Source organism: Lathamus discolor, chromosome 5 (assembly GCF_037157495.1).
Source record: "Lathamus discolor isolate bLatDis1 chromosome 5, bLatDis1.hap1, whole genome shotgun sequence".
NCBI classification, from domain to species: domain Eukaryota; kingdom Metazoa; phylum Chordata; class Aves; order Psittaciformes; family Psittacidae; genus Lathamus; species Lathamus discolor.
This window is the reverse complement of record NC_088888.1, coordinates 113,650,066-113,657,550: the sequence shown is the minus strand read 5'-3', so window position 1 is coordinate 113,657,550 and position 7,485 is coordinate 113,650,066.

Sequence of the window (7,485 nt, the reverse complement as noted above, 5' to 3'; positions counted from 1 at the left end):
CACAGAACTGCAAAGCTCTCCAGGCTGCAGAGCTCCCAAAGATGCCCGGGGTCAGAGCAGGCAAAGGATAGTGAGAAGATACCAAGAAAACAAATGCTGATGAACTTCTTGCTGCCACGTTCTGATGGAACACCTCAAGCCCTTGTGGGAAAGCACTCAGGAAATGCCAGGAATGGGAAATTCAGTAAAACAAAACAAAAAAAGAATGTAGCTGTCCAGATTATATATATATATAAAAAAAAAGATAAATCAAAGATTTTAGGAAAAAAAAAAAAAAAAAAAGATGCTGAAGTGCTCCAAACCACCCTCAAAAAAAAAAAAAAAAAATCAAATCCAAAACTTTCCAAAATTGCCTGAATCTCTGCAAAGCTCTCCAGGATGCAGAGCTCCCAAAAATCCCCAGGGTCAGAGCTGCCAAAAAGGAGTGAGAAGCTCCCAAAAAATATTGAAAAAATCAACCAAACTTCACCAAACAAAAAAAAAAAAATCGTAGAATTCCCAATAAAACCAAACAAATTTGTAGGATTCCAGTTTAAAATAAAATATAAAAAAAAGAACACAAACAAAAACCTCCACAAAAAGCAACCCAACAAAACCCCAACCAGCTTAAAGGATAAAAGAAGCTGAAGCGTCCCCAAAAAGCCCAGGGAGCAAAGCTCCATGAAAGAGTCCATGGTGAAAGTTTCCAAAATGCTTCCGTGTGGGGAGCACACTGAAAGCTCTCCAGGCTGCAGAGCTCCCAAACATCCCCAGGGCCAGAGCTGCCAAAAGATAGGGAGTAGCTCCCAAAAAACAAATGTTGACAAAAAAAATCCAAACCCAAATAAAACCAAGCAATATTTCTGGAATTCCACTTAAAAAGAAAAACAAAACAAAAACAAACAAACAAAAAAAAACGCACCAAACAAAAACCACAAGAAGGAAAAAAAAAAAGATGATGGGGATAAAGAGGAAGCTGAAGCGCTCCAGAAATGCCCAGGGAGCAAAGCTCCATAAAAGACTCCAGGTGAAAGCTTCCAGAACGCTGCCACATGGAGAAAACAAAAATTAAAAATATAAACATATAAGAAAATAAAAATCAGCGCTTATAGGACAAAAGAAGAAGCTGAAGTGATCAAAAATGCCCAGGGTGGAAACCCCCATAAAAGCCTCCATGTTGAAAGTTTCCAAAATGCTGGCACATGGAGAGCTACAAAACCCCCAGGGCGAATGGCTCTGGAAACCCCAACAGCTGATGCACTCCTGCAGCGATGCGCTCCTCCAGGGTGTGCGGGGAAACGTGTCAAAGGTGGCAGGCGCTGTAGAACTCCAGAACAAAATCCAAGCCTCCAAGTCCTCCCAGCAATCACAATGGTGAAGCACTTCCAACGGGTCCGGGATGGAGAGCTCCCAAAAATGCCCATGGTGCAGAGCTTCCAATGAGCTCAGGCTGGAGAGCAGCCAAACAGCCAAAGATCAGTGAGTGGTTCCCAAAGGCCCAGTGCTGCTGCAGTCCTCGGGGCCGTGCAGTGAAGCACTGCTGCAGGTTGCTGAGCTGAAGCACTGCTCTGTGGCTGCAAGGTGATGCACGCTGCAGGGGCCGCAAGGTGAAGTGCTCCTCAGGGAACCTTCCGTGCAGAACTTGCTCCTCCATGGCTGCAAGGTGATGCATGCTGCAGGGTCTGGGTGCTGAAGTGCTCCGCAGGGACCTTCCATAAAGTACTTGCTCCTCCATGGTAGCAAGGTGAAGCACTTCTCTTCCGTTGTAGCATTGCACAGTGGTTTTCCAAGAGCAAAAGGAGTCACCAAAACAAAAATGCTGAAGTACTCAAAAAAAAAAATCTCCAGAATTTAGAGCTCCCAGAAATGTCCTGGGTGGAAAGCTGCCGAAAAAGTAGTGGGTAGCTAATAAAATAAAAAAGTTGAAGCTCTCCAAAAATGCCCTGGATGGAAAGATCCCTAAAAAGACTCCAGGATGCGAGCTCCCAAAACGCTGCCACATGGGGAGCAATGAAACAACCCAAGGGTGAGCAGCACTCCAAAACCCAAAACTTTCCAAAATTGCTTGAACTTGTGGAATTCCAGAAAAAAACAAATGATAAACATTAAAAAAAAACCAAAACAAAACAAACAAACAAAAAAAACCAAACCAAAACCTCAAAAACACTAAAAAAAAAAAAAAACCAAACACCAAAAAAACAAAAACAAACACCACATTCTCATGGAACACCTCAAAGCCGTGTGGGGAAGCACTCAGGGAATGGCAGGCATTGTAGAATTCCAGTAGAAAACAAAATTAAAAATATAAACATATAAGAAAATAAAAATCAGCGCTTATAGGACAAAAGAAGAAGCTGAAGTGATCAAAAATGCCCAGGGTGGAAACCCCCATAAAAGCCTTCAGGTTGAAACCTTTCAGAACGCTGCCACATGGAGAGCTACAAAACCCCCAAGGCGAATGGCTCTGGAAACCCCAACAGCTGATGCACTCCTGCAGATATGCGCTCCTCCAGGGTGTGCGGGGAAACGTGTCAAAGGTGGCAGGCGCTGTAGAACTCCAGAACAAAATCCAAGCCTCCAAGTCCTCCCAACAGTCACAATGGTTGAAGCTCTCCAAAAATGCCCTGAATGGAAAGATCCCTAGAAAGACTCCAGGATTTGAGCTCCCAAAATGATGCCACATGGAGAGCGACAAATCAACCAAAGAATGAAGAGCCCTCCAAAATCCAAAACTTTCCAAAATGGCCTGAACTGCTGGAATTCCAGAAAAAACCCCAAACGATAAAGACTGTCAAAAAAAGAAAAAACCAAAGAAAGAAAATAAGTGACTCACTGCAAAGCTCTCCAGGCTGCAGAGCTCCCCAAAATCCCTAGGATCAGAGCTGCGAAAAGAGAGTGAAAAGAGCCTAAAAGCCCGAAAGCAGAAGAACTCCTTGAGGCCAAGTTCTGATGGAACACCTCAAGACCTATGGGGAAGCCATCAGGAAATGTCAAGAACGTAAAATTCCAGTAGAAAAAACCAAACCAAATTTGTAGAAGTCCAGATTTAAAAAACCCAAACCAAACCCACAAAAAACCCCAAAAGCCATCACCATAAAGAAAAAAATAAATAAAATAAAAGAAATCAAAGCTTGTTTGAAAACAAGATGCAGAAACGCTCCAAAAATGCACAGGGGGGAAAGCTCCATAAAAGCCTCCAGGGTGAAAGTTGCCAGAATGGTGCCATGTGGGGAGCTACAAAAGCCCCCATGGTGAATGAAGAGTGAGAAGCGCCCAGAAAACCAAATGTTGAAGAACTTCCTGAGGCCACGTTCTGATGGAACACCTCAAGGCCTTGTGGGGAAGCACTCAGGAAATGCGGAGAATGGCAAATTCCAGTGAAAAGAAAGAAAAGAAAAGAAAACAGAATAGAAAAAATTGTGGAATTCCAGTTAAAAAGAAAGTAAATAAATAACACCAACCCCCAAAATAAAATAATAAAAATCAAAGCTAATCGAAAAATAGAAGTTGAAGCGCTCCAAAAATGGCCTGTGTAGAAAGATCCATAAAAAGCCTTTAGGATGTGAGCTCACAAAATACTGCCACATGAAGAGCAACAAAACAACGCTTGTAGGAAAACAGAAGGTGCAGAAACACTCCAAAAATGCACAGGGGGGAAAGCTCCATAAAAGCCTCCAGGGTGAAAGTTGCCAGAATGGTGCCATGTGGGGAGCTACAAAAGCCCCCATGGTGAAAGAAGAGTGAGAAGCGCCCAAAAAACCAAATGTTGAAGAACGTCCTGAGGCCGAGTTCTGATGGAACACCTCAAGGCCTTGTGGGGAAGCACTCAGGAAATGCTGAGAATGGCAAAGTGCAGTAAAAAAAACAAAGCAAACCAAATTTGTAGAATTAGAGGTTAAAAAAAAAAAGCCAAAAGCACAAAAAAAACCCAAAGCCGTCACAAAAAAAAAAAAAAATTTAAATAAAAACATAATCAGAGCTTGTAGGAAAACAGGAGATGCAGAAATGCTCCAAAACTGCACAGGGGGGAAACCAACATAAAAGCCACCAGCGTGAAATTTTCCAGAATGGTGCCATGTGGGGAGCTACGAAAGCCCCCATGGTGAATGAAGAGGGAGAAGTGCCCAAAAAAAGAAACACTGAAGAACTTCCTGAGGCCACGTTCTGATGGAACACCTCAAGGCCTTGTGGGGAAGCACTCGGGGAATGGCAGGAATGGGAAATTTCAGTTAAAAAAAACCCCAAAAAACAAAAAAGAAAACAAAATAGAAAAAATTGTAGAATTCCTGTTAAAATAAAAAAAAAACAGCAAAACATAACAACAATTCCCCTCCCCCTGAAAAAAAAAAAAAACAAAACCAAAAAACCCACAACACATTAAAATCAAAGCTAATAGAAAAAATAGAAGTTAGAGCGCTCCAAAAATGCTCTGAGTGGAAAGATTCCTAAAAAGACTCCAGGATGTGATCCCCCAAAATGCTGCCACATGGAGAGCGACGAAACAACCCAAGGGTGAGCAGCACTCCAAAATCCAAAACTTTCCAAAACAGCCTGAACTTGTGGAATTCCGGAAAAAACCCAAATGATAAACATTCAAAAAAACCCCAAACAACCCCCCAAAAAAACCCCAAAACCAAAAGAGAAAGAAAACAAAACAAAACAAAACGACAAAAAACCCCACAGAACTGCAAAGCTCTCCAGGCTGCAGAGCTCCTAAAGATGCCCAGGGTCAGAGCAGGCAAAGGATAGTGAGAAGATCCCCCAAAACCAAACACTGAAGAACTTCTTGTGGCCACGTCCTGATGCAACACCTCAAGCCCTTGTGGGAAAGCACTCAGGAAATGCCAGGAATGGGAAATTCCAGTAAAAGAAAACAAAAAATTGTAGAAGTCCAGATGATAAAAAAAATAAAAATAAAGTTTATAGAAAAAAAAAAAGAAAAGATGCTGAATTGCTCCAACCCCCCTGCCCCCCCCCCCAAAAAAAATCAAAGCCAAAAATTTCCAAAATTGCCTGAAGTTGTGGAATTGCAGAAAAGACTCAAAAGGTAAAGACTATTAAAAATAAAAACAAATCCAGAAACCAGAAAAACAAACACAAAAAAGTGACTCACTGCAGAGCTCTCCAGGCTGCAGAGCTCCCCAAAATCCCTAGGATCAGAGCTGCCAAAACAGAGTGAAAAGTTCCTAAAACCCCGAAACGTGTCAAAGGTGGCAGGCGCTGTAGAACTCCAGAACAAAATCCCAGCCTCCAAGTCCTCCCAGCAGTCACAATGGTGAAGCACTTCCAGTGGGTCCAGGGTGTAGAGCTTCCAAAAATGCCCATGGTGCAGAGCTTCCAATGAGCTCAGGCTGGAGAGCAGCCAAACAGCCAAAGATCAGTGAGTGGTTCCCAAAAGCCCCAGTGCTGCTGCAGTCCTCGGGGCCGTGCAGTGAAGCACTGCTGCAGGTTGCTGAGCTGAAGCACTGCTCTGTGGCTGCAAGGTGATGCACGCTGCAGGGGCCGCAAGGTGAAGCGCTCCTCAGGGACCTTCCGTGCAGAACTTGCTCCTCCATGGCTGCAAGGTGATGCATGCTGCAGGGGCTGCATGCTGAAGTGCTCCGCAGGGACCTTCCATAAAGTATTTGCTCCTCCATGGCTGCAAGGTGATGGATGCTAAAGGGTCTGGATGCTGAAGTGAACCGCAGGGACCTTCCATAAAGTACTTGCTCCTCCATGGCTGCAAGGTGATGCACTCTGCAGGGGCCGCATGGTGAAGTGCCCCTCAGGGACCTTCTGTGCAGAACTTGCTCCTCCATGGCTGCAAGGTCATGGATGCTGAAGGGTCTGGATGCTGAAGTGCTCCTCAGGGTCCTTCCATAAAGTACTTGCTCCTCCATGGCTGCAAGGTGATGCATGCTGCAGGGTCTGGATGCTGAAGTGCTCTGCAGGGACCTTCCATAAAGTACTTGCTCCTCCATGGCTGCAAGGTGATGCACTCTGCAGGGGCCGCATGGTGAAGTGCCCCTCAGGGACCTTCTGTGCAGAACTTGCTCCTCCATGGCTGCAAGGTCATGGATGCTGAAGGGTCTGGATGCTGAAGTGCTCCTCAGGGTCCTTCCATAAAGTACTTGCTCCTCCATGGCTGCAAGGTGATGGATGCTCACGGGTCTGGATGCTGAAGTGCTCCTCAGGGACCTTCCATAAAGTACTTGCTCCTCCATGGCTGCAGGTGATGGATGCTGAAGGGTCTGGATGCTGAAGTGCTCCGCAGGGACCTTCCATAAAGTACTTGCTCCTCCATGGCTGCAAGGTGATGCACTCTGCAGAGGCCGCATGGTGAAGTGCCCCTCAGGGACCTTCTGTGCAGAACTTGCTCCTCCATGGCTGCAAGGTCATGGATGCTGAAGGGTCTGGATGCTGAAGTGCTCCTCAGGGTCCTTCCATAAAGTACTTGCTCCTCCATGGCTGCAAGGTGATGGATGCTGACGGGTCTGGATGCTGAAGTGCTCCTCAGGGACCTTCCATAAAGTACTTGCTCCTCCATGGCTGCAGGTGATGGATGCTGAAGGGTCTGGATGCTGAAGTGCTCCGCAGGGACCTTCCATAAAGTACTTGCTCCTCCATGGCTGCAAGGTGATGCACTCTGCAGAGGCCGCATGGTGAAGTGCCCCTCAGGGACCTTCTGTGCAGAACTTGCTCCTCCATGGCTGCAAGGTCATGGATGCTGAAGGGTCTGGATGCTGAAGTGCTCCTCAGGGTCCTTCCATAAAGTACTTGCTCCTCCATGGCTGCAAGGTGATGGATGCTGACGGGTCTGGATGCTGAAGTGCTCCTCAGGGACCTTCCATAAAGTACTTGCTCCTCCATGGCTGCAGGTGATGGATGCTGAAGGGTCTGGATGCTGAAGTGCTCCGCAGGGACCTTCCATAAAGTACTTGCTCCTCCATGGCTGCAAGGTGATGCACTCTGCAGAGGCCGCATGGTGAAGTGCCCCTCAGGGACCTTCTGTGCAGAACTTGCTCCTCCATGGCTGCAAGGTCATGGATGCTGAAGGGTCTGGATGCTGAAGTGCTCCTCAGGGTCCTTCCATAAAGTACTTGCTCCTCCATGGCTGCAAGGTGATGGATGCTGAAGGGTCTGCATGCTGAAGTGCTCCTCAGGGACCTTCCATAAAGTACTTGCTCCTCCATGGCTGCAGGTGATGGATGCTGAAGGGTCTGGATGCTGAAGTGCTCCGCAGGGACCTTCCATAAAGTACTTGCTCCTCCATGGCTGCAAGGTGATGCACTCTGCAGAGTCCGCATGGTGAAGTGCCCCTCAGGGACCTTCTGTGCAGAACTTGCTCCTCCATGGCTGCAAGGTCATGGATGCTGAAGGGTCTGGATGCTGAAGTGCTCCTCAGGGTCCTTCCATAAAGTACTTGCTCCTCCATGGCTGCAGGTGATGGATGCTGAAGGGTCTGGATGCTGAAGTGCTCCGCAGGGACCTTCCATAAAGTACTTGCTCCTCCATGGTAGCAAGGTG